This window comes from Salvelinus fontinalis, unplaced genomic scaffold (assembly GCF_029448725.1).
Source record: "Salvelinus fontinalis isolate EN_2023a unplaced genomic scaffold, ASM2944872v1 scaffold_0498, whole genome shotgun sequence".
In the NCBI taxonomy this organism is placed as follows: Eukaryota; Metazoa; Chordata; class Actinopteri; order Salmoniformes; family Salmonidae; genus Salvelinus; species Salvelinus fontinalis.
Window position 1 is genome coordinate 72,626 of NW_026600707.1, and position 27,712 is coordinate 100,337.

At 41.4% G+C, this 27,712-nt stretch overlaps 1 protein-coding gene across 1 annotated transcript in view; it reads left to right on the forward strand.

Annotated features, from left to right (window-relative positions):
* Positions 1-27,712, forward strand: part of LOC129846357 (leucine zipper putative tumor suppressor 2 homolog) — a 92,280-nt gene that overhangs the window by 19,690 nt on the left and 44,878 nt on the right. The window contains exon 2 of the mRNA XM_055914282.1: positions 23,963-24,089. The gene's annotated coding sequence lies outside the window, so the exon portion shown is untranslated. The remainder of the gene's footprint in view (positions 1-23,962; positions 24,090-27,712) is intronic.

The window sequence follows — 27,712 nt, forward strand, 5'->3', positions numbered from 1 at the left end:
CAGGGAAAGTGCTGTGAAATGACCTGTGTTTCACTCAGAGACAAAATTGGAACGGTTTTAGAAACCATAGCTTGTTTTCTATCCAATGGTATATGGTTATATGCATATAGTAACAGCAATAATTGAATAAGAGGCAGTTTAATCTGTAGAGGCAATTATGCTAATGCGAAACAGCACCCCCTGTATTCTCAAGAAGTTAAATAGCACCACCCTAACAACTAAACAAGAAACAGGTGAAAACAATTAGTCAAAACCAAACGAAAAGGAAAGAGGGAATGGTGGCAGCTAGTAGACCGGCGACGACGACCGCCGAGCGCCACCCGAACAGGAAGGGAAGCCACCTTCGGTAATACTCGTTACATAAAGACTGAGTCATCTATGATTCTCAGAATTACATTTTAAAAGAGGAAGCTAAATATTTTAGGCAGATGTTCTCCGTCTCATCCTCTCCCACTGAATGAAGATTACGTTAAGGAATTCTTTCCAAATAATATAAAAAAATTAAAATCAACAAATGTATAGAAAGATCAGTGTGAAGGCCAAATTACAGAGGAATAACTTTTTGAGGCTATTAAATCCTTTCAGTCTGGAAAAACCCCAGGGCTGATGGCATAGAGGTATATCAAGCCTTTTTTTATATACTAAAAGCTCCATTGTTAGATTGTTTTATCTACTCCTATAGAAATGGTAGTCTGTCAGGTACTCAGCAGGAAGGTCTGATTTCTCTATTATTAAAACAAGACCCAGATGGCAAATATAAAGACCCAGTTTATATAAAAAACTGAAGGCCCCTTACACTTCAATGTTGTGATGCAAAAATACTAGCGAAATGCATAGCACTCAGAATTTAAAGGGTTTTAACAGGTATTGTTCATCCTGATCAGAGAGGTTTTTTACATGGACGATACATTGGAGATAATATACAATAACTACTAGAAATAATAATGTATAGCAACCCCAGGTGTAAAATAGTAAATAACGGCTACTTCTCAGAGAGTTTGTATTGTCAAGAGGAGTTAAACATGGGTGTCCACTGTCACCATATCTATTCATTTTTGCCATTGAAATGCTAGCTATTAAAATCAGATCCAATAACAACATTAGAGGATTAGAAATCCAAGGCTTAAAAACAAAGGTGTCCATGTATGCCGATGACTCAAGTTTTATATTAAGTCCCCAAGCTAGATCCCTGCAATGTCCCATTGAAGATCTAGTAACTTTTCTGGACTCACTGTACTAAAACCAAATTATGATAAGTGTACAAATTACGTATTGGATCTTTGAAAAATTCAACTTTTACGTTACCCTGCAGTTTACCTATAAAATGGGCTGATGGTGAAGTAGACATACTTGCTTTTCATATCACAAAATATATAAATAAGCTCTCTACAATGAATTTTAATAGAAAACTTGCAAAAAAGAAGATCCTGCAACCATAGAGAGGTAAATACCTGTCTATTTATGGAAAAAATTTCCCTGATTAACTCCTTAGTCATATCTCAGTTTACTCACTTACATATGGACCTGCCTAATCCTGATGATTAGTTTTTCAAATCGTATGAGCAAAAAATATTTTGCTTTATCTGGGACGCTAAACCAGACAAAATAAAACGTGCCTATCAATATAATGAATATGAATTGGGTGGGTTGAGATTATTAAATATAAAAGCACTAAATCTCTCTACAAGCTTCACTTATTCAAAAGTTTTACTTGAACCATAAATGGTTCTCAAGTAGATTACTAAGAAAAACTCATCCATTGTTTAAAATTGCCTTTTTGCCTTTGTGCAGATTGCCATGTCTCATTTCTATTAATTGAACATGATTCTTTTTTCAAAGTATCTTTCTTTTTCAAACAAGCATTGCAGAGTTGGCTACAATTTCAAATTCATCCCCCTGAAAAGATAGAACAAATATTACAACAAATATTATGGCTGAACTCAAATGTGCTGGTTGATAAAATACCTGTATTTATGGGAAAGATGTTTGAAAAGGGTATTTTGTTCTTAACTGATATTGTAAATTGGAATGGGAAAGTTATGTCCTTGTAACGATTTTCCTCCTCCTCTTCGTCCGAAGAGGAGGAGTATGGATTGGACCAAAGCGCAGCATTGCGATACGACATAATGGATTTATTAAATTAGAGATGAAACACGAAGAACACTTGAATAACTTACAAAATAACAAAACGAAAGTAGACAGACCTGAACAAGAGAACTTACATATACACGAAGAACGCACGAACAGGTACAGACTACAGAAACGAACGAACAAACGAAACAGTCCCGTGTGGTGCACATACACAGACACGGAAGACAACCACCCACAAACAAACAGTGTGAACAGCCTACCTATATATGATTCTCAATCAGAGGAAACGTCAAACACCTGTCTCTGATTGAGAACCATATAAGGCTAATTCCCAATGATCTAAACATAGAAACACAAAACATAGAATGCCCACCCCAACTCACGCCCTGACCAACTAAACAAATACAAAAATAACAGAAAACAGGTCAGGAACGTGACAGAAACCCCCCCCCCCCCTCAAGGTGCGAACTCCGGACGCACCACCAAAAGTCTAGGGGGGGGTCTGGGTGGGCATCTGTCCACGGTGGCGGCTCAGGCTCTGGGCGTGGTCCCCATCCCACCATAATAAATCCCCGCTTTTTTAGCCTCCTCCCAATGACCACCCTCCAAATTAACCCCACTGGATTAAGGGGCAGCACCGGACTAAGGGGCAGCACCGGACTAAGGGGCAGCACCGGACTGAGGGGCAGCACCGGACTGAGGGGCAGCACCGGACTGAGGGGCAGCACCGGACTGAGGGGCAGCACCGGACTGAGGGGCAACACCAGAATGAGGGGCAACACCAGAATGAGGGGCAACACCAGAATGACTGGCGAATCCTGGCTGGCTGGCTCTGGCGGATCCTGGCTGGCTGGCTTTGGCTGGTCATGGCTGGATGACGGCTCTGACTGGTCATGGCTGGATGACGGCTCTGGCTGGTCATGGCTGGATGACGGCTCTGGCTGGTTATGGCTGGATGACTGCTCTGGCTGGTCATGGCTGGATGACGGAAAACAGGTCAGGAACGTGACAGTCCTTCATAGAGTTGTCACATTTGAACGGGAAGGTCTGCTCAATCCAAGAGTACAGGAGGCAGGTGGCAGTGGGAGGAGGTAGGGAACTGGTCTGTCGGCCCAATATAAAGGATCAAAACTTGCGGAGGAATAAAAATAGCATACATAGGAGAGTATACCAGTTTCATTTGAGGACCAGGATGTTGACAATTGTGCCATACAGATTGCAAAATAGTTGGGAAGACATTTGATGTACCAATTCCATGGTACAGAGTGTATGAGTTGATTCACAAAACAATGCAAGATTCAAGACTTTGTGCTTTTCAGCTAAAATTATCATATAGAATTCTTGCCACCAACAAAATGTTGAATATTTGGGGCATAAAATCATCGAAGCTCTGCAGATTTTGTTGTGAGGATACCATTTATACCATTAATAGACCATTTATTTTGGTATTGCCCTCAGGTAGCCTGTTTCTGGTACCTGTTTCTGGTCTCATGGCTGAAAATGCATAGCATTGATCTAAAATATACCCTAGAAATAGTACTGTTAGGAGATTTTTTTTCTTTTTTGGGGGGGGGGACCATGGGAGGGGTCTCGAATGGTTGAGGGACAGCTATTGGGGAACTGTGGGGGGATCTTGGAGGGTTCATATTTTTTGGCCTGGTGGGAGATCTGTCAACGTGCCCTTGAGCAGGACATTGACCCTGGATGCTTCTGTGTGTCACTCTGAATCTGTTTGTTGAATGACTGGTATGGTGTAGTTGTTGAGCGGCTTCACTGCAAGTATATTGAATGTTTCGGATATTCAATAAAAAATGTTAATAAAAATATATATTTTGTCACTAGATGGCGGTTATATAGCTTAATGGCATTTACAAACCAGGTAACCCAATTTGAAAAAGAAGAATACAACGCTCTGATCATTGGTTGATCCCTCCCAACCCATAGGAATACCCACCCAGTTGACTACTTTAAAATGGTGGAAGCCCTCAATGGCAATGTCCGTGCTAAAACACATTATATCCAGCTAGAGGTCTGTAACTATCTTAATTGTCTAGTAATGGAACAGGACCTGAAGTTCTACAGGACACTGTTTGTTCCTGCTCCTGTCTCGCCATACTGAAATAACAAACTGTACTGTAGCCACAGCGCGCACACACACACACACACACACACACACACACACACACACACACACACACACACACACACACACACACACACACACACACACACACACACACACACACACACACACACACACACACACACACACACCCTAGCCACAGCACACAGGGTTGATGGAGAGGGCTGTAAACACAGCAAGGAGACTTAACACAACATGGAAATCATCCCTTGTTGATTTCTCTCTCTCCAAGGCCTCATTTCCCTGCAAATAGGAATGTTTCTCACTCTCTCCCCATCTCTCTCTCTCCAAGGCCTCATTTCCCTGGCAAATAGGAATGTTTCTCACTCTCTCCCCATCTCTCTCTCTCCAAGGCCTCATTTCCCTGGCAAATAGGAATGTTTCTCACTCTCTCCCCATCTCTCTCTCTCCAAGGCCTCATTTCCCTGGCAAATAGGAATGTTTCTCACTCTCTCCCCATCTCTCTCTCTCCAAGGCCTCATTTCCCTGGCAAATAGGAATGTTTCTCACTCTCTCTCCATCTCTCTCTCTCCAAGGCCTCATTTCCCTGGCAAATATGAATGTTTCTCACTCTCTCCCCATCTCTCTCTCTCTCTCTCCATCTCATATATATATATATATAGTCTCTCTCTGTCAGTCTCACTCTCTCGCTCCTTGCTCTCTCTCAATTCAATTCAATTCAATTCAAGGTGCTTTATTGGCATGGGAAACATGAGTTAACATTGCCAAAGCAAGTGAGGTAGACAATACACAAAAGTGAAACAGACAATACAAATTAACGGTAAACATTACACATACAGAAGTTTCAAAACAATAAAGACATTACAAATGTCATATTATATATATACAGTGTTGTAACAATGTACAAATGGTTAAAGCACACAAGTTAAAATAAATAAGCATAAATATGGGTTGTATTTACAATGGTGTTTGTTCTTCACTGGTTTCCCTTTTCTTGTGGCAACAGGTCACAAATCTTGCTGCTGTGATGGCACACTGTGGAATTTCACCCAGTAGATATGGGAGTTTATCAAAATTGGATTTGTTTTCGAATTCTTTGTGGATCTGTGTGATCTGAGGGAAATATGTGTCTCTAATATGGTCATACATTTGGCAGGAGGTTAGGAAGTGCAGCTCAGTTTCCACCTCATTTTGTGGGCAGTGTGCACATAGCCTGTCTTCTCTTGAGAGCCATGTATGCCTACGGCGGCCTTTCTCAATAGCAAGGCTATGCTCACTGAGTCTGTACATAGTCAAAGCTTTCCTTAAGTTTGGGTCAGTCACAGTGGTCAGGTATTCTGCCACTGTGTACTCACTGTTTAGGGCCAAATAGCATTCTAGTTTGCTCTGTTTTTTTGTTGATTCTTTCCAATGTGTCAAGTAATTATCTTTTTGTTTTCTCATGATTTGGTTGGGTCTAATTGTGCTGTTGTCCTGGGGCTCTGTGGGGTGTGTTTGTGTTTGTGAACAGAGCCCTAGGACCAGCTTGCTTAGGGGACTCTTCTCCAGGTTCATCTCGCTGTAGGTGATGGCTTGGTTATGGGATGTTTGGGAATCGCTTCCTTTTAGGTGGTTGTAGAATTTAACGGCTCTTTTCTGGATTTTGATAATTAGTGGGTATCGGCCTAATTCTGCTCTGCATGCATTATTTGGTGTTCTACGTTGTACACAGAGGATATTTTTGCAGAATTCTGCATGCAGAGTCTCAATTTGGTGTTTGCCCCATTTTGTGAAATCTTGGTTGGTAAGCGGACCCCAGACCTCACAACCATAAAGGGCAATGGGCTCTATGACTGATTCAAGTATTTTTAGCCAGATCCTAATTGGTATGTTGAAATGTATGTTCCTTTTGATGGCATAGAATGCCCTTCTTGCCTTGTCTCTCAGATCGTTCACAGCTTTGTGAAAGTTACCTGTGGTGCTGATGTTTAGGCCGAGGTATGTATAGTTTTTTGTGTGCTCTAGGGCAACGGTGTCTAGATGGAATTTGTGGTCCTGGCGACTGGACCTTTTTTGGAACACCATTATTTTGGTCTTACTGAGATTTACTGTCAGGGCCCAGGTCTGACAGAATCTGTGCAGAAGATCTAGGTGCTGCTGTAGGCCCTCCTTGGTTGGTGACAGAAGCACCAGATTATCAGCAAACAGTAGACATTTGACTTCGGATTCTAGTAGGGTGAGACCGGGTACTGCAGACTGTTCTAGTGCCCGTGCCAATTCGTTGATATATATGTTGAAGAGGGTGGGGCTTAAGCTGCATCCCTGTCTCACCCCACGACCCTGTGTGAAGAAATGTGTGTGTTTTTTGCCAATTTTAACCGCACACTTGTTGTTTGTGTACATGGATTTTATAATGTTGTATGTTTTACCCCCAACACCACTTTCCATCAATTTGTATAGCAGACCCTCATGCCAAATTGAGTCGAAGGCTTTTTTGAAATCAACAAAGCATGAGAAGACTTTGCCTTTGTTTTGGTTTGTTTGGTTGTCAATTAGGGTGTGTAGGGTGAATACATGGTCTGTTGTACGGTAATTTGGTAAAGAGCCAATTTGACATTTGCTCAGTACATTGTGTTCATTGAGGAAATGTACGAGTCTGCTGTTAATGATAATGCAGAGTATTTTACCAAGGTTACTGTTGACGCATATTCCACGGTAGTTATTGGGGTCAAATTTGTCTCCACTTTTGTGGATTGGGGTGATCAGTCCTTGGTTCCAAATATTGGGGAAGATGCCGGAGCTAAGGACGATGTTAAAGAGTTTTAGTATAGCCAATTGGAATTTGTGGTCTGTATATTTGATCATTTCATTGAGGATACCATCAACACCACAGGCCTTTTTGGGTTGGAGGGTTTTTATTTTGTCCTGTAACTCATTCAAGGTAATTGGAGAATCCAGTGGGTTCTGGTAGTCTTTAATAGTTGATTCTAGGATTTGTATTTGATCATGTATATGTTTTTGCTCTTTCTCCTTTGTTATAGAGCCAAAAAGATTGGAGAAGTGGTTTACCCATACATCTCCATTTTGGATAGATAATTCTTCGTGTTGTTGTTTGTTTAGTGTTTTCCAATTTTCCCAGAATTGGTTAGAGTCTATGGATTCTTCAATTACATTGAGCTGATTTCTGACGTGCTGTTCCTTCTTTTTCCGTAGTATATTTTTGTATTGTTTTAGTGATTCACCATAGTGAAGGCGTAGACTCAGGTTTTCCGGGTCTCTATGTTTTTGGTTGGACAGGTTTCTCAATTTATTTCTTAGATTTTTGCATTCTTTATCAAACCATTTGTCATTGTTGTTCATTTTCTTCGGTTTTCTATTTGAGATTTTTAGATTTGATAGGGAAGCTGAGAGGTCAAATATACTGTTAAGATTTTCTACTGCCAAGTTTACACCTTCACTATTGCAGTGGAACGTTTTACCCAGGAAGTTGTCTAAAAGGGATTGGATTTGATGTTGCCTAATTGTTTTTTGGTAGGTTTCCAAACTGCATTCCTTCCATCTATAGCATTTCTTAACCTTTCACGAGTATCTACCCCGGGTCCGGGAGCACCCCCACCCCCCCCCCCCCCCCGCCCACACACTGAGTAGCATCGCTAGCATAGCGTCACAATTAAATAGTAGCATCTAAATATCATTAAATCACAAGTCCAAGACACCTAATGAAAGATACAGATCTTGTGAATAAAGCCACCATTTCAGATTTTTAAAATGTTTTACAGGGAAGACAAAATATGTAAATCTATTAGCTAACCACGTTAGCAAAAGACACCATTTTTCTTTGTCCACCATTTTCTCTCTCCACCAGTAGCTATCACCAATTCGGCCAAATAAAGATATTGATAGCCACTAACCAAGAAAAAACCTCATCAGATGACAGTCTGATAACATATTTATGGTATAGGATAGGTTTTGTTAGAAAAATGTGCATATTTCAGGTATAAATCATAGTTTACAATTGCACCCACCATCACAACTCGACTAGAATAAATACAGAGAGCAACGTGTATTACCTAATTACTAATCATAAAACATTTCATAAAAATACACAGCATACACTAATTGAAAGACACAGATCCTGTGAATACAGACAATATTTCAGATTTTCTAAGTGTCTTACAGCGAAAACACAATAAATCGTTATATTAGCATACCACATGTGCAAACATTACCAGAGCATTGATTCTAGCCAAAGAGAGCGATAACGTAAATATCGCCAAAATATATTAATTTTTTCACTAACCTTCTCAGAATTCTTCAGATGACACTCCTGTAACATCATATTACAACATACATATAGAGTTTGTTCGAAAATGTGCATATTTAGCCACCAAAATCATGGTTAGACAATGACAAAAGTAGCCCAGCTGGTCAGAAAATGTTGTGCGCCATATTAGACAGTGATCTAGTCTTATACATAAATACTCATAAACTTGACTAAAAAATATAGGGTGGACAGCGATTGATAGACAATTTAATTCTTAATACAATCGCGGAATTACATTTTTTTAATTATCCTTACTTTTCAATACAGGTTGCGCCAAGCGAAGCTACACCTAACAAAATGGCGGAACGTGCGTTTAACATTTTTCTACAGAACAACGATTTATCATCTTAAATATTTCTTACTATGAGGTGATCTTCCATCAGAATCTTGGGCAATGTATCCTTTCTTGGGTCTAATCTTCTTTTGGTCGAAAGATTTCCTCTTGTCTGTCGAAATGCCCACTAACGTTCGACCAGGACCCCGAAACGTGCCCGGCGCTTCAAAGTGCACAACAAAGCAATGCCTAAAAATCGCACTAAACGGATATAAATTGCTATAAAACGGTTCAAATTAACTACCTTATGATGTTGTTAACACCTATAACGAGTAAAAATATGACCGGAGAAATATTACTGGCTAAACAACAGCTTGGAAGGAGGCGAGTCCGACATCCTTCGTGCGCCAGGCGCAGGCAGCCAAAGAAAGTTACTTCCGGTATTTGGTGATTTATAGAGGCACTGATTGCGCAATCGACTCCATTCAAAGCGTCATCACGTACTGACATCCAGGGGAAGACGTAAGAAGTGTCTGTTTCTCCATAGCATTTACACGGACCTTTAAACTGACTCCAGATCAGGGGCCAAGATGTCTGAAATCTGACTCCCTATCATGAAAAGTGCTGTAGATTGAGTTCTGTTTCACTCAGAGACAAAATTCCAACGGCTATAGAAACTAGAGAGTGTTTTCTATCCAATAATAATAATAATATGCATATTGTACGAGCAAGAATTGAGTACTAGGCAGTTTAATCTGTAGAGCAAATTATGCTAATGCGAAACAGCACCCCCTATAGTTGCAAGAAGTTAATGTTACTCAGTTCCTTTGGCTTTGATGCCTCCTGATTGAGTATTGCTCTGTTCAAGTAGACTGTAATTTTGCTGTGATCTGATAGGGGTGTCAGTGGGCTGACTGTGAATGCTCTGAGAGACTCTGGGTTGAGGTCAGTGATAAAGTAGTCTACAGTGCTACTGCCAAGAGATGAGCTATAGGTGTACCTACCATAGGAGTCCCCTCGAAGCCTACCATTGACTATGTACATACCCAGCGTGCGACAGAGCTGCAGGAGTTGTGACCCGTTTTTGTTGGTTATGTTGTCATAGTTGTGCCTAGGTGGGCATATGGGGGAGGGAATGCTGTCACCTCCAGGTAGGTGTTTGTCCCCCTGTGTGCTGAGGGTGTCAGGTTCCTGTCCAGTTCTGGCATTTAGGTCGCCACAGACTAATACATGTCCCTGGGCCTGGAAGTGATTGATTTCCCCCTCCAGGATGGAGAAGCTGTCTTCATTAAAGTATGGGGATTCTAGTGGGGGGATATAGGTAGCACACAGGAGGACATTTTTCTCTGTTAAGATAATTTCCTTTTGAATTTCTAGCCAAATGTAAAATGTTCCTGTTTTGATTAATTTAATGGAGTGAGTTAGGGGGAATGCTAATTTGGTATAGAGCAGACCTGAGTCCCTTCCCTGTTTCACACCTGGTAGTTTGGTGGATGGGACTACCAGCTCTCTGTAACCTAGAGGGCAACCAGTGGGTCCGTCTCCTCTATACCATGTTTCTTGCAGGATGACAATGTCTGCATTACCGATTTCTTTGGTGAAGTCCGGGTTCCTGCTCTTTAGGCCAAAGGCAGATGACCTCAGACCTTGGATATTCCAGGATGATATAGTGAAGGCTTTTTGTTCCATAAAGTGTCCAATGTTGTTGGTCGGGGTTTGGCCTCAGGCCAGTAAGTGTGAGCAGAGCCTGCTGAGCATCTGGTACATGCCGTTGGCTTGGGCAAGTGTAAGAGTGGGGGTTGGGCCTGTTTGCCCGCTCACTACCTGGGCGTATGTGTGACTTCCATGTTGATGCCCTCTTTGCGGGGGTGGGGTGCATGGGGTGGGCAGGAGTGGCATGGGTCTGATCTGAGGGGGCCTAAATTGGGTGTGGGCATGGTTGATGTGGGGGGGGTGTGTAGGTCCAGGGGGGGGTCCTGGAGGTCTTGGAGGGTGTCTCGCTGGTCTGGGTGGGGTGTCTATTGATCTGTTGCTCCTGTGTGAAGTGTTGGGGCTGCGTTTGAGAGCGATGTCCTTTAGAGTCCGGGCAAAGGTGGGCACTGCTGCCTTGTAGAGGTGGACCTGGTCATAGAGGCTGTTCTCTCTCTGTGTCTCTCTCCTCTCACTCTTTCCCCCTCTCTCTCTTTCTCTTCTCTCTTCCACTTTCCTCCCCTCCCTTCTCTAGTTGTTTCGATAATGATCTGGTTCCGTGTAAGTACTCCCAGGTTGAATTTTTTTCTTTGTCATCTCTCCTCTTGTGATCTTTAGTCTCGTCTCAGTCTTGTTTCAGACTAAATATGATCTGAGGTCAGGGCTTGGTATTCAAGAGGATACTGAAGTCTGAGTACAGCAGTTTTTAATTTTGACAAGCTGGAGAAGCTCTTCTCCTCACTATCGCAATTCAAAGTCAAGTCAAAGCAGCGATGCAGTGGATGACAGATAACAGTTCTCTGTGTTCTCTAGTGATGCATGCTCACTAGAACTGTGCTCTACGGTGATGCCTGTTCAGTCGTGTTCTACAGTAGATCTGTGGCGAATATGTTGACAGGTTTGCACCCATGGCAACTCCAACAGGCAAGCTCAGCTCTCTGTTTTGAGCAATAGAGATGGAGTAGAAAGTGTCCGATTATCTGTGAGAGAGAGATGTTGGGTTGAAGTGAATCAGAGTGAGGGCAGAGGAAGTCAGAGAGGTAGGGTTGTAGGGTTGAATTGAGTCAAGGAAGGGAGAGAGAGAGCCAGACGCCACAGGAGTTCTCACTGATGACGAAATTATGAAAATAGGAGGCTAGTGTGAAAAAGAAGAGAAATCGAGACAGAAAGAAAAGAGAGTAAGCTGGTCTCATATTGTCTCAAACATTCCTACAGTATACCCTCAGGGAGAGAGAGAGAGAGAGAGAGAGAGAGAGAGAGAGAGAGAGAGAGAGAGAGAGAGAGAGAGAGAGAGAGAGAGAGAGAGAGAGAGAGAGAGAGAGAGAGAGAGAGAGAGAGAGAGAGAGAGAAGAGAGAGAGAGAGAGAGAGAGAGAGAGAGAGAGAGAAGAGAGAGAGAGAGAGCGAGAGAGAAAGAGAGAGAGAGAGAGTGTTAGCTGGTCTCATAGCGTCTCAAACATTCCTACAGTATACCCTCAGAGAGAGAGAGAGAGAGGAGAGAGAGAGAGAGAGAGAGAGAGAGAGAGAGAGAGAAGGAGAGAGGAGAGAGAGAGAGAGAGAGAGAGAGAGAGAGAGAGAGAGAGAGAGAGAGAGAGAGTAAGCTGGTCTCATAGCATCTCAAACATCCCTCCACACAACACAGTATACCCTCAGAGAGAGAGAAGAAGAAGAAAAGTATTTATAACAGAAAGGAAATGATTCCCACCCTCCAGACTGAATTCCCTGAGACATGGACTGTATCAGGAAGTTTGAGAAACTCTGAGAAAGGCTTCGGGTTACGGACGTGAATGCAGTGTAGTTTTGAGAGGAGGAGGGGAAGGAGGAGGAGAGGAGAAGAAAAAGAGAAGAGAAGGAAAGAAAATAGAAAAGTTGTTAACAGCAGACCATTAGATCACCATGGGGATGATGTCCAGGTTACCGTGGAAATGAGATACTTTCTCAAGGGACCTCCGGGTTAAATAAAGGAGAGGTAAAAAAAAAAAGAGAGAGCTGGATGAGTGAATTGAATTAGTAAATCAACCAGGATGTGATGGTGTGTGGAAAGCCCAAGGCCTGGAAACACAACTGAAATGGGTTTTCAAATGTTGTTGAAATGTCATTTGGGGATTTATTTATTTTCCAGAGTAGACTTTTCTTTGGTGTTCTATTTGAGTCGTTCATCACAATACACACAATATAAGATGTCATTCCACGGTGGGATAAGAACGAGTCTAGATTATGAGTAACTTGTGTTGTTTCATTAGGCAGAGTCTGAGAGTCTTCCAGAAAGTTCTGAATGATCTGAGAGACAAGGCAAGAAGGTCCTTCTATGCCATCAAAAGGAACATAAAATTCGACATACCAATTAGGATCTGGCTAAAAATATTTGAATAAGCTATATAACTCATTGCCCTTTATGGTGGTGAGTTCTGGGGTCCGCTCACCAACCAAGAATTCCCAAAATAGGGTATGAACAACCAAATTGAGACTGCATGCATAGTTCTGCAAAAATATCCTCAGTGTACNGACGTGAATGCAGTGTAGTTTTGAGAGGAGGAGGGGAAGGAGGAGGAGAGGAGAAGAAAAAGAGAAGAGAAGGAAAGAAAATAGAAAAGTTGTTAACAGCAGACCATTAGATCACCATGGGGATGATGTCCAGGTTACCGTGGAAATGAGATACTTTCTCAAGGGACCTCCGGGTTAAATAAAGGAGAGGTAAAAAAAAAAAGAGAGAGCTGGATGAGTGAATTGAATTAGTAAATCAACCAGGATGTGATGGTGTGTGGAAAGCCCAAGGCCTGGAAACACAACTGAAATGGGTTTTCAAATGTTGTTGAAATGTCATTTGGGGATTTATTTATTTTCCAGAGTAGACTTTTCTTTGGTGTTCTATTTGAGTCGTTCATCACAATACACACAATATAAGATGTCATTCCACGGTGGGATAAGAACGAGTCTAGATTATGAGTAACTTGTGTTGTTTCATTAGGCAGAGTCTGAGAGTCTTCCAGAAAGTTCTGAATGATCTGAGAGACAAGGCAAGAAGGTCCTTCTATGCCATCAAAAGGAACATAAAATTCGACATACCAATTAGGATCTGGCTAAAAATATTTGAATAAGCTATATAACTCATTGCCCTTTATGGTGGTGAGTTCTGGGGTCCGCTCACCAACCAAGAATTCCCAAAATGGGATGAACACCAAATTGAGACTGCATGCATAGTTCTGCAAAAATATCCTCAGTGTACAATTCTGCAGAGCAGAATTAGGCCGATACCCGCTAATTATCCAAATCTAGAAAAGAGACGTTAAATTATACAACCACCTGAAAGGAGGCGATTCCCAAACCTTCCATAACAAAGCCATCACCTACAAAGAGATTTTAACCTAAGCAAGCTGGTCCCGGGGCTCTGTTCACAAACACAAACAGACCCCACAGAGCCCCAGGAGAGCAACACAATTAGACTCAACCAAATCATGAGAAAACAAAAAGATAATTACTTGACACATTGGAAAGTATTTACAAAAAAACAGAACAAACTAGAATGCTATTTGGCCCTAAACAGAGAGTACATAGTGACAGAATACCTGACCACTGTGACTGACCCAATATTAAGGAAAGCTTTGACTGTGTACATACTCGTGCGCATAGCCTTGCTATTGAGAAAGTCCGCCCTAGGCAGACCTGGCTCTCAAGAGAAGACCGGCTATGTGCACACTGCCCACAAAATGAGGTGGAAACAGAGCTGCACTTCCTAACCTCCTGCCAAATGTATGACCATATTAGAGATACATATTTCCCTCAGATTACACAGACCCACAAAGAATTTGAAAACAAATCCAATTTTGTTAAACTCCCATATCTACTGGGTGAAATACCACAGTGTGCCATCACAGAAGCAATAATTGTGACCTATTGCCACAAGAAAAGGTTAACCAGTGAAGAACAAACACCATTGAAAATACAACCCATATTTATGTGTATTTATTTTCCCTTTTGTACTTTATACACTGTATAAAGACATAATATGACATTTGAAATGGCTTTATTATTGTGGAACTTGTGTGAGTGTAATATTTACTGTTTATTGTTTATTTCACTTTTGTTTATTCATTTCGCATGCTTTGGCAATGTAAACATAAACTCAGCAAAAAAAGAAGTTCCACAGACATGTGACTAACAGAAATGGAATATTGTGTCCCTGGACAAAGGGGGGTGGTCAAAATCAAAAGTAACAGTCAGTATCTGGTGTGGCCACCAGCTGCTTTAAGTACTGCAGTGCATCTCCTCCTCATGGACTGCACCAGATTTGCCAGTTCTTGCTGTGAGATGTTACCCCACTCTTCCACCAAGGCACCTGCAAGTTCCCGGACATTTCTGTGGGGAATGGCCCTAGCCCTCACCCTCCGATCCAACAGTTCCCAGACGTGCTCAATGGGATTGAGATCCAGGCTCTTCGCTGGCCATGGCAGAACACTGACATTCCTGTCTTGCAGGAAATCATGCACAGAATGAGCAGTATGGCTGGTGGCATTGTCATGCTGGAGGGTCATGTCAGGATGAGCCTGCAGGAAGGGTACCACATGAGGGAGGAGGATGTCTTCCCTGTAACACACAGCGTTGAGATTGCCTGCAATGACAGAAGCTCAGTCCGATGATGCTGTGACACAACTCCCCAGACCATGACGAACCCTCCACCTCCAAATCGATCCCGCTCCAGAGTACAGGCCTCAGAGTAACGCTCATTCCTTCAACGATAAACGCAAATCCGACCATCACCCCTGGTGAGACAAAACCGTGACTCGTCAATGAAGAGCACTTTTTGCCAGTCCTGTCTGGTCCAGCGACAGTGGGTTTGTGCCCATAGGCGACGCTGTTGCCTGTGATGTCTGGTGAGGACCTGCCTTACAACAGGCCTACAAACCCTCAGTCCAGCCTCTCTCAGCCTATTGCGGACAGTATGCGCACTGATGGAGGGATTGTGCGTTCCTGGTGTAACTTGGGCAGTTGTTGTTGCCATCCTGTACCTGTCCCGCAGGTGTGGTGTTCGGATGTACCGATCCTGTGCAGGTGTTGTTACACGTGGTCTGCCACTGCGAGGACGATCAGCTGTCCGTCTTGTCTCCCTGTAGCGCTGTCTTAGGCGTCTCACAGTACGGGCATTGCAATTTATTGCCCTGGCCACATCTGCAGTCCTCATGCCTCCTTGCAGCATGCCTAAGGCACATTCACGCAGATGAGCAGGGACCCTGGGCATCTTTCTTTTTGTGGTTTTCAGAGTCAGTAGAAACGCCTCTTTAGTGTCCTAAGTTTTCATAACTGTGACCTTAATTGCCTACAGTTTGAAAGCTGTTAGTGTCTTAACGACCGTTCCACAGGTGCATGTTCATTAATTGTTTATGGTTCATTGTTTCATGGTAAACAGTGTTTAAACCCTTTACAATGAAGATCTGTGAAGTTATTTGGATTTTTACAAATTATCTTTGAAAGACAGGGTCCTGTTTCTTTTTTTGCTGAGTTAATGTTCCCATGCCAATAAAGCCCCTTGAACTGAATTGAATTGAGTTGAGTTGAGTCTACCCTCTGCCGGTGGGTTGTAGTACAACACTGTCACTTCAGAGCCACTGATATCACAGCAAGCTTGATCCAGCCTGATGCCCTCTACAACTCTGTTATGATAATATATGACTGTAATGGTGAAAACAATGTAGTAGACAATAGATCTGAAACAAAGTCATGGAAGGAAGGAAGGAAGGAAGGAAGGAAGGAAGGAAGGAAGGAAGGAAGGAAGGAAGGAAGGAAGGAAGGAAGGAAGGAAGGAAGGAAGTCATTAGATTGTCAAAGTACTACTCCACCAGGGTTAATGTAGAGTAACCAGGATGGATCCTAGTGTCCACTGACCTTAGGGGATCCATTCATTGAGTTTAACGAACCGTATAGATCTATCGTCAGGGCAGTACAGGCAAACACAGTCTCTTTTTACTTCATCTTAACTAGACGATAAATGGTGTTCATTAATCATCACAATCATTTGTCGTGTACATTGTCTGGAGGTCATTACCTGTATTCTCTCCATTCTCTCTCTCTCATTCTCTATCAGTCTCTCTGTTTCCTTCGCTCTCTGTTTCCCTCTCTCTCTCTCTCTCTCTCTCTCTCTCTCTCTGCAGAGATCAAAAGACGACTGTTTAGCTCTAGTGTTGTCTGCCACCAAATCCCCCTTTGAATAAAAGTCAGAATTTGAATCGGGCAAATCATGTTTTATGTATGTGTGCTTACACAATGAAAGCAGAGGGAAAGTGGGGCAAGCATCACACAGCTTGGCGTATTATAGCAACAAAGCTGCTTTCCCCCGTTTCTTAGAAAATGACAGCAGCAGAGAGAGAGAGAGAGAGAGAGAGAGAGAGAGAGAGAGAGAGAGAGAGAGAGAGAGAGAGAGAGAGAGAGAGAGAGAGAGAGAGAGAGAGAGAGAGAGAGAGAGAGAGAGAGAGAGAGAGAGAGAGAGAGAGAGAGAGACAGGGAGAGAGAGAGAGAGGACTTTAGCTAATGACTAGCAAAGCGGAAGGAACACTACATAATAATAGCATTAGCTTCCTACTGTACGTGTTCTATCTGTGCCACTAACTCTTGGGTTTGATTGAGTTGAAGAATACATTGAGACTGGCTGGGTTCAGATGGAAACTAGTGTTGTATTGCAGTAGGCTGAATCAGGGTCACACCGAGTGATTCTTGGTAGTCTTAAACAAATCTACTTTGAAACAAAAGTATCCACCTCACACACATCGGTATGGGCTTAAAAAAAGATGTTAAAAAGTTATCTGTATTTCCATACCCCTTTATCGTTCTCTTTTGCTTGACCTTCGTCTAGCAAGGTATGTTGTCCTTGACTCTGAAACTGTTTAATATACAACCGTCGTAAGGTTATACAATGTACTGTGTTGCAACCATAAGTTTGTTATAGTGTGGACAGTGTAGGATTTTATGTTAACAAGTTTCACATAGTTCACTGACTGGGGTATCTGTTGTAACTTGTGAGTACTTGTGACAGTGGTTGAGTGAGTGTCCATGTGCTCGCGCAGGTGCCCGAGAGCTGTGACTGCTCCAAGGGTAACATGTGTGTTGTCTCTTTGTGTGCAGGTATGTCTGTTATTTTGTCAGAATTATGTTCTGTATAGTTTTACTTGTATGGTGTGCTGTTGTGCAGCGAGTGTGTGCACGCAGCACCTGTTAATTCCTTTATCGTTCTCTTTTGCTTGACCTTCGACTAGCAAGGTGCCCGAGAGCTGTGACTGCGCCAAGGGTAACATGTGTGTTGTCTCTTTGTGTGCAGGGCAAATAAAAAGATTTCAAAGAGCAGACCGTCAGTTGTGGCAGCGTCCTAATTAAAATTACACAACGCAGAACGAACCACGCTACACTAATATATAAAAAAAGGTTTGGTATACTTCAACTGGTATGCCATCCAGCCCTGGAGTTTTCCCAGCCTTAAAGGCATTAATTGCACCAAGAAGTTCCTCCTCTGTAATTTGGTCTTCACATGAGTCTTTCTGTACAGATGTTAATTTTACATTATTAATAGGGGAAAAAATTCATACAATTAGCTTCAGTTAGTTGAGATGGGGGAGACTGAAACAAAAATATATTCTTCAAGTATTTTACTTCCTCTTTCAAAATATCATTAGGTGAATCATGCCTGACTCCATCTTTTGTAACAAGTTTCAATAAAAAAAATTGGTAGCATTTCTATTTTGAAGATTTAAAAAGTATTTGGTGCATTTTTCCCCATATTACGTCCAGTTCACTTTATTTTTTATAATATATTACACTGGATCTTTCTTGAATAAGTTCTGCCATTTCTTCTTTCTTTTTTTTACTAATTCTGAGCCTATATGGTACAGTTTTTATTGCTATCTATCTGTTCTGTTAATCCTTCAATTTCATTTGTTAATATGGGCTCTCCTAAATTGCTTTTGTTTTAGAGCTGAGTATTGAATTGCATGGCCTCTAAAGGCACATTTAAAAGTGTCCCATAGAATAAGGGGATCTGCTGTACCTATGTTATGTCGGAAAAAGACAGTTATAAATTATTCTGTCCTAGTTAAAAACAAGTTATCATCCAGTAGGCTTTGATTCAATTTCCAATATCCTCGCGCACGTGGAAATTCTGTAATATATATGCCAATTATGTGATGGTCTGACCGCATTCTGTCCCCTATCAATACTTTTTAAACTTTTGGTGCCAGAGAGAATGGTATAAGAAAGTAGTCAAGACGACTAGCTTGATTAAGCCTCCGCCATGTATATCTCACTAGGTCAGAGTATTTAATCCTCCATATATCCACTAATTCCAATATATCCAGGACATTCGTGATTTCCTAAGTGCCTGAGGGTGATAGTTTGTAGTGTGATTTCCTTTCTGGTCCATAGAGGTATTTAAAACCGTATTAAAATCTCCCACCATAATAATAGAGTCTAGTGCTGCTTGTAGAGTTGATAAATTCTTATATATATTTTCAAAGAAGCTTGGATCATCATTATTTGCACCATATAGGTTAATAAACCATATCTGTTTATTGTCCAATAACATATTTAAAATAATCCATCTACCTTGATATTCTGTTTGGACAATTTGCACATTTGGATCAAAATTACTGTTAATTAATATCATCACAACTTTTGAGTTTCTTTGCCCATGGGAGAAATATATTTCCCCCCCCCAGTCCTTTTTCCACAAAACTTCATCTAAAATTGTTGAATGAATTTCCTGTAAACAATAGATATTATATTCCTTCTCTTTTAGCCAGTTAAATACTGATCATCTTTTCTTATTATCTGCTAAGCCATTACAATTGTAACTGGCTATACTTATTTCACCACTTACCATAATGAGACACAACTTTCAATTATATTTATATATGTTTGTAAATGTACCATTAAAAAGTAGCATGAAGATTGGGTGTCTATATAGCTGTACCATATTTGGATTGCTACTAAGCAAACCTCCAATTGGTCCCCACTATTTCACCAGCTAAAACCCCTCCTCATCCCGAGTTGGGTTGTCATCCCAATGCCTGGCAGACCACCTCCGACCCCCCAGATCCCATGGCCCCGGAGAGACCGGGGCCCATCCTTCGAAAAGAGCACACAGTGCCACCCACAGAACAGAGCAGATCAACCACCAAATGCATTTCCATCGCCCTCACCTCAATTTGTATTATATATAGCCATTAAAAATATATATATTTTTAAAAATCGTGTTATATCGTGCTCTGCATGCATTATTTGGTGTTTTACATTGTACACTGAGGATATTTTTGCAGAATTCTGTACGCAAAGTCTCAATTTGGTGTTTGTCCCATTTTGTGAATTCTTGGTTAGTGAGCGGACCCCAGACCTCACAACCATAAAGGGCAATGGGTTCTATAACTGATTGAAGTATTTTTAGCCAGATCCTAATTGGTATGTTGAATTTTATGTTCCTTTTGATCGCATAGAAGGCCCTTCTTGCCTTGTCTCTCAGCTCGTTCACAGCTTTGTTGAAGTTACTGTGGCGTTGATGTTTAAGCCGAGGTATGTATACTTTTTTGTGTGCTCTAGGGCAACGGTGTCTGGATAGAATTTGTATTCATGGTCCTGGCAATTGGACCTTTTTTGGAACACCATTATGTTGACAGAATCTATGCAGAAGATCTAAGTGCTGCTGTAGGCCCTCCTTGGTTGGAGACAGAAGCATCAGATCATCAGCAAACAGTAGACATTTGACTTCAGATTCTAGTAGGGTGAGGCCGGGTGCTGCAGACTGTTCTAGTGCCCTCGCCATTTCGTTGATATACTGTATATGTTGAAGAGGATGGGGCTTAAGCTGCATCCCTGTCTCAGCCCCCAGCCCTGTGGAAATACATGTGTGTATTTTTTGGCAATTTTACCGGGACACTTGTTGTTTGTGTACATGGATTTTATATCGTGTTTTTCCCCGAACACCACTTTCCATCAATTTGTATAGCAGACACTCGTGCCAAATTGAGTCGAAAGCTTTTTTGAAATCAACAAAGCATAAGAAGACTTTGTCTTTGTTTAGGTTTGTTTGTCAATTAGGGTGAATATGTGGTCCGTCGAATGGTAATTTGATAAAAAGCCAATTTGACATTTGCTCAGTACATTGTTTTCGCTGCGGAAATGTATGAATCTATTGAGTTTAAGTATAGCCAATTGTAATTTGTGGTCTGTATATTTTATCATTTCATTTAGGATACCATCAACCCCACAGGCCTTTTTGGGTTGGAGGGTTTGTATTTGTCCTGTAACTCATTCAAGTTAATTGGAGAATCCAGTGGGTTCTGGTAGTCTTTAATAGTTGATTCTAAGATTTGTATTTGATCATGTATATGTTTTTGCTGTTTGTTCTTTGTTATAGAACCAAAACGATTGGAGAAGTGGTTTATTCATACACCTCCGGATAGATAACTCTTCGTGTTGTTGTTTGTTTAGTGTTTTCCAATTTTCCCAGAAGTGGTTAGAGTCTATGGATTCTTCAATTACATTGAGCTGATTTCTGATGTGCTGTTCCTTCTTTTTCCGTAGTGTATGTCTGTATTGTTTTAGTGATTCACCGTAGCGAAGGCGTAGGCTCAGGTTTTCTGGGTCTCTGTTTTTGGTTGGATAGGTATCTCAATTTCTTTTTTAGGTTTATGCATTATTCATCAAACCATTTGTCATTGTTGTTCATTTTCTTAGGTTGTCTGCTTGACATTTTTATATTTGATAGGGAAGCTGAAAGGTCAAACATACTGTTTAGGTTTTCTACTGCCAAGTTCACACCTTAACTATTACAGTGAAACATTTTGTCCAGGAAATTGTCTAGAAGGGATTGAATTTGTTTTTGCCTAATTGTTTTTTTTTGGTAGGTTTCCACACTATTTTCCTTCAATCTATAGCATTTCTTAATATTATTTAGTTACTTTGGCTTTGATGCATCATGATTTGAGCATAGCTCTGTTCAAGTGGAGTGTGATTTTGCTGTGATCTGATAGGGGTCTCAGTGGACTGATTGTGAACGCTCTAAGAGACTCCTGGTTGAGGTCAGTGGTTTACGGTACTACTGCTAAGAGATGAGCTATAGATGTACCTACCGTTGGAGTCCCCTCGAAGCCTACCACTGACTATGTACAAACCCAGCGTCCGACAGACCTGTAGGAGTTGTGACGCGTTTATGTTGGTTATGTTGTCGTAGTTGTGTCTAGGGGGACATATGGGGGAGGGAATGCGGTCACCTCCAGGTAGGTGTTTTTCCCCCTGTGTGCTGAGGGTGTCAGGTTCTTGTCCAGTTCTGGCATTTAGGTTGCTACAAACTAGTACAGTACATGTCCCTGGGCCTGGAACTGGTTGATCTCCCCCTCTAGGATGGAGAAGCTGTCATCGCTAAAGCACAGGGATTCGATTGGGGGGATATAGGTAGCACACATGAGGACATTCTTCTCTGTTGAGATAATTTCCATATTAATTTCTATCCAGATGTAAAATGTTTCTGTTTTGACTAGTAGAGTGGGTTAGGTTTGCTCTATACCAAATTAGCATACCCCCTGAGTCTCTCCCCTGTTTCACACCTGGTAGTTTATTGGATGGGACTACCAGCTCTCTGTAATCTAGAGGGCAACCAGTGGGTCCGTCTCCCTTCTGTCTCTGCTCCACTCCCCTCCTCTCTCTTCCCTACCTCCCCTAATATCTCTATTCCCTCTTCCCTCCTCTCTATCTTCTCTACCTCCTTCTCCCACCTCCTTCTCTCACCTCCATCACAAGGTGGGTAGTGGTAATTACCTAGCTGGTCACCAAAGTGGGCGATGGACAAAAACAGGGTGACAAATGGACATACTGTTCTGCTCTGTACTTGTGTTCAGCTGATTAGTGGTCAAGGGGGTTAGTATTAAATAAATCATATATTATTTATGTTGGATACACAGACTGAAAGGGGGGTAGGGAGTGGGACATCATTTTTTGTTATTCTTGGTCTCATCTGTTCATCACTATAGAACACTATAGGCTGAGTATAGAACAGTTTCAATTTATCTTGCTCATCCCAATGAAATCAGGGGGACCCCCATTAGCCTAAAAATATTAACTTGACAGACACACCCCCGGTACAGCGTTTAACACTGTTACACTATATCAGAAACACACTGACAGAACAAAGTAATAATCATCCTGAGAATACTTTCAGAACCACCTGAATGTCACTTTACGGCAACTGCAGGAAGAGAGGTTAAAGATACAGCATGACACTGCAAGTAGGCCTAAATGAATCAGCTGAATTCTATCATTCATCAGAGAGGGGAGAGAGAGAGATAGGGATAGAGTTAAATGTTGTCCTCCACTCTCCTCCTCTCTTCCCTCTCTCTTCCTCTCTTCCTTCTCTTCCCTCTCTCTTCTCTATCTCCTCCTCTCTTCCTTCTCTTCCTCTCTTCCCGCTATCCTCCTCTCTCCTCTCTTCTCTCTCTACTCCTCTCTCCTCTCTTCCTTCTCTTCCCCTCTTCCCGCTCTCCTCCTCTCTCCTCTCTTCTCTCTCTCCTCCTCTCTCCCCCACTCTTCCCTCTCTCTCTTCTCTCTCCTCCTCTCTTACCTTTCTCTTCTCTCTCTCCTCCTCTCTCCTCTCTTCCCTCTCTCATCCTCTCTCCGCCTCTCTTCTATCTCTCCTCCACTCTCCTCCTCTCTTCTCTCTTCCCTCTCTCCTCCTCTCACCTCCACTCTTCCCTCTCTCCTCCTATCATCTCCTCTCCTCCCTCTCTCCTCATCTCTTCCCTCTCTCCTCCTCTCTTTCTTCTTCCCTCTCTCCTCCTCTCTCCTCCTATCTTCCCTCTCTCCTCCTCTCTCTTCCTCTCTCCTCCTATCTTCCCTCTCTCCTCCTTCTCTCCTCCTATCTTCCCTCTCTCCTCCTGCTCTCCTATTGGATGTGGATCAGAGAATGTTGTTGTTTTATGTTGAAGTGACCTATTTCGGAATGTGTGAGAGCGCACACACACACACACACACACACACACACACACACACACACACACACACACACACACACACACACACACACACACACACACACACATACGCACACAAAATGAGACTGCAGTCAAAGCTATAGATGGTAGAGATAAACAAACACAGAGTGTAATATCACTCTGCTCTCCCCTCAGATTGGTGTGTTTGTGTGTGCGTGTGTATCGGGGTGTGTGTGTGCACTTTTTTGTTGGGGTATTGTCCTGGGAATATCAAGGAGGCCGTGGCAGTTTGCCTGAGTAACCAGAAGGAGGCAGTGGACTCCTCTTCTCTCCTTTCACGGAAGACAGCATTTTGGGTAGTACATTTAACTGAATGACCAGTGTATTGTACTAAAAACTGTTACTTTTAAGATATACTACAGAGTTACAGTTTCACATGATAAAAGTCATCGAAATTGCTACTAACATGTATTTGCTGTTCTGTTTCTGTATGTGTATTAAGTCCTTGTTCCTCTCTGTCTCTCTTTGCTCTCTGTGTTTCCAGGCTCCAGGTCAGTGGGTGTAGTGGAGTAGAGGCATCCCAGGGAGGAGTGAGATTCTGGGGATGAGAGGTACCTCTTTCCTCCCTGTCTCCCACAGAGAATCAGGAGAACACTGGGACTCACTAACAGGTATGACCAGGGCTTAACATTCTATTCTCTTTCAATATCCCTATGGATCTAGCGTGCATGATTATATGGTGTTGGTCTACCATTTTCCCATACAAATGAAACCACCATTTGTGTTATATTATCAGCCATGTACATGTTTTAGCAATGTAGGCCTACCTTATTGCTTCTTATCCCTTGTGCAAATAGCCTACAGCTGTGTCTGTCCGGAGATCACTGGCTTGGGAAACTCTGAGGGCCCAGAATATTTGATCAATGTTGCAAGTTTGCTAGAGCAACTTCAGGACCAACTAGGTTGACAGTTGATACAATGTTTCAAGTTCCTTGCAGACAGGCCATGCGTAGCAAATGTGATTGATAGGATATGTATTTTTATCAGGATATTTTCTACCTTCAGGGTGCAATGTTTTTATTGGTTGGCTTTATGTGGGCTATTTTTAGATAGTTGGCAATGGCAATAGAAGTTACTTTTAGATTTGTATCATTTTCATTTAGCTTTAGATAGACAGTGATTTTGAGATATGAAGACATTATAAATTAAAATGAAACTGTTCCACAAAAATGTGCATATGAAAACCATAACTGGCACGCAGATGAGTAGAAATGGTCAAATAAATTTTCACTTGACATGAAAAAGGTTGCCGACCCCTGGTGTAGCCAGTTACTGGCAAGAGAGAATGGTCGGGTCGGGCACGGGTGTTTTCTTCTGGTTGTGTTGATCTCTGGCTCCGTCTTGAGTAATTTGTGCGTCTTAATTATTTAATCACAGTGCCCTTAAAGCATCAGACAAGCTCAGTACATATAGTTGATTATATTAAAACACATAGGGTGTGTCTATAGATGAAGAAATACACCCTTAAAAATTTTGACCAATCGAAACAGACAACTTCCTGTCGACCAAGATTTTTTGGGGTCGGGGACAGCCCTGAAATAGTTGTTGTAAGAATAGTAGGGAAAGATGAATAAAAAGGTGAATATGGGTGGTATGTACAATGTTGTTTGTGCTCCAGTGGTTGCTATTTTCTCATGGCAACGGGCCACAAATCTTACTGCTGTGATTGCACATTGTGGTATTTCGCCTAAGAAATGGGAGTTTATCATTGGCAAAAAAAGTACCCAATTGTAATACTTGAGTAAAAATATAGATACCTTAATAGAAAATGACTCAAGTAAAAGTGAGTCAGCCAGTAAAATACTACTTGAGTAAAAATCTAAAAGTATTTGGTTTTAAATATACTTAAGTATCAAAAGTAAATGTAGTTGAAAAAAATATACTTAAGTATCAAAAGTAAAAGTATAAATAATTTCAAACCAGATGGGACCATTTTCTTGTTTTTTTTATTTACGGATGGGTAGGGGTGCACTCCAACACTTCCACATCATTTACAAACGAAGCATTTGTGTTTAGTGAGTCCGCCAGATCAGAGGCAGTAGGGATGACCAGGGATGTTCCCTTGATAAATGTGTGAATTGGACCATTTCCTTTCCTGCTTCAAAATGTAACGAGTACTTTTGGGTGTCAAGGAAAATGTAGGGAGTAAAAAGTACAATATTTTCTTTAGGAATGTAGTGGAGTAGAAGTAAAAGTTATCCAAAAATATAAATAGTAAAGAAAAGTGCAGATACCCCCAAAAACGACTTAAGTAGTACTTTAAAGTATTTTTACTTAAGTACTTTACACCACTGGAGTTTATCGATGTTTGATTTATTTTCAAAATTCTGTGTAATCTGAGAGGAAATATGTCTCTAATATGGTCATACATTTGGCAGGAGGTTAGGAAGTGCAGCTCAGTTTCCACCTCATTATGTGTGAAGTATACACATAGCCTGTCTTCTCTTGAGAGCCAAGTCTGCCTACGGCAGCCTCTCTCAATAGCAAGGCTATGCTCACTGAGTCTGTACATAGTCAAGGATTTTCTTAATTTTGGGTCAGTCACAGTATATTCACAGTATATAGTATATAGTATATAGTATATAGTCACAGTATTCTGCCACTGTGTACTCTCAGTTAGGGCCAAATAGCATACTAGTTTTCTCAGTTTTGTAGTTGTTTCTTTCCATTGTGCCTTTTTGTTTTCTAATGACTTGGTTGGGTCTAATTGTGTTGCTGTTCTGGGGCTCTGTGCGGTCTGTTTGTATTTTTGAACATAGCCCAAGTCCGACAAAATCTGCGCAGAAGATCTCTCTCTCTCTCTCTCTCCTTCTCTTGCTCTCTCTCCATCTCTCTCTCTTTCTCTCTCGCTCTCTGTCTCTCCCTCTCTCTCTGTCTCTGGGAGGCCGTGGACATTGTGAATGTTCTGAGTCTGTGTGTCGGCCGCTGGGCTGAAACTGACAGCGGAAGGACCCAGGGATGAAGGATAAGGGTTTACATTCAAGTTAGTGCACATCGATGAATGTGTACTCAGCATTTTAAAAAGAGAACACAAAACCTGTGTCTTATTGCCAGCTCCCATGGAGGGCTCTGCTTGTTGCAGTTTCAACCCTGCTGCTCCAGTTTGTATGGTGATAGTGGGATAGTGGTGTGTGGTCTGGTCTACATAGCTGCTGTCCTTTCCTCTTACCTCTGTCTACATTACCAGGTTTAGCCTCATTCTCTCCCCTCCGTACCTCCCTCCCATCTCTCCCATCGCCTCTCCCCAGCCCAGCTGTTCCCTTCCCTCACTTTGCTCAGGCATTGTAGGGCTGGTCAATTATATCTCTATATATATATATCTAGCTCTCTCTATATATATATATGTATATATATATCTCTTTATATCGCTCTCTATAACCTTCTCTACATATATCTCGATATATCTCTCTGTATATCTCTCTCTATATATATTTCTCTCTTTGTATATCTCTATATGTCTCTCTTTATATATCTCTATATATATCTCTATAAATCTCTCTCTTTATATCTCTCTCTATATATATTTCTCTCTTTGTATATCTCTCTATATGTCTCTCTATATATCTCTCTCTACATCACTATACACATCTCTCTATATATATCTCACTCTTTATATATCTCTCTACATGTCTCTCTCTATATCTCTCTATATCTATCTCTCTCTAAATCTATCTCTATATATCTATCTCTCTCTATATATATAAATCTCTATAACTCTCTATATATCTCTTTCTCTATGACTATGTATCTCTCTCTATATATCTCTCTTTATATATCTCTATATATCTCTCTATATATATCTCTCTATATATTTCTCTATATATCTCTCTATATCTCTCTCTCTAGATCTCTCTCCATATGTCTATCTCTCTATGTATCTCTCTCTATATCTCTCTATATATATATATCTATATATCTCTCTATATATCTCTTGTGCTCTATATCTCTCTATATATATATCTTGTGCTCTATATCTCTCTATATATATCTCTCCATACATATCTCTATATATCTCTCTATATATATCTCTCTCTATATATCTCTCTCTAAATATCTCTATATATATATTTCTCTATATATCTCTCTCTAAATATGTCTCTCTATATCTCTCTATATATAGCTCTCTCTATATCTCTCTATATATCTCGCTCTATATTTATCTCTCTATATCTCTCTCTATGTGTCTCGCTATCTATATATCTTTCTATATATATCTCTCTATATATATATATCT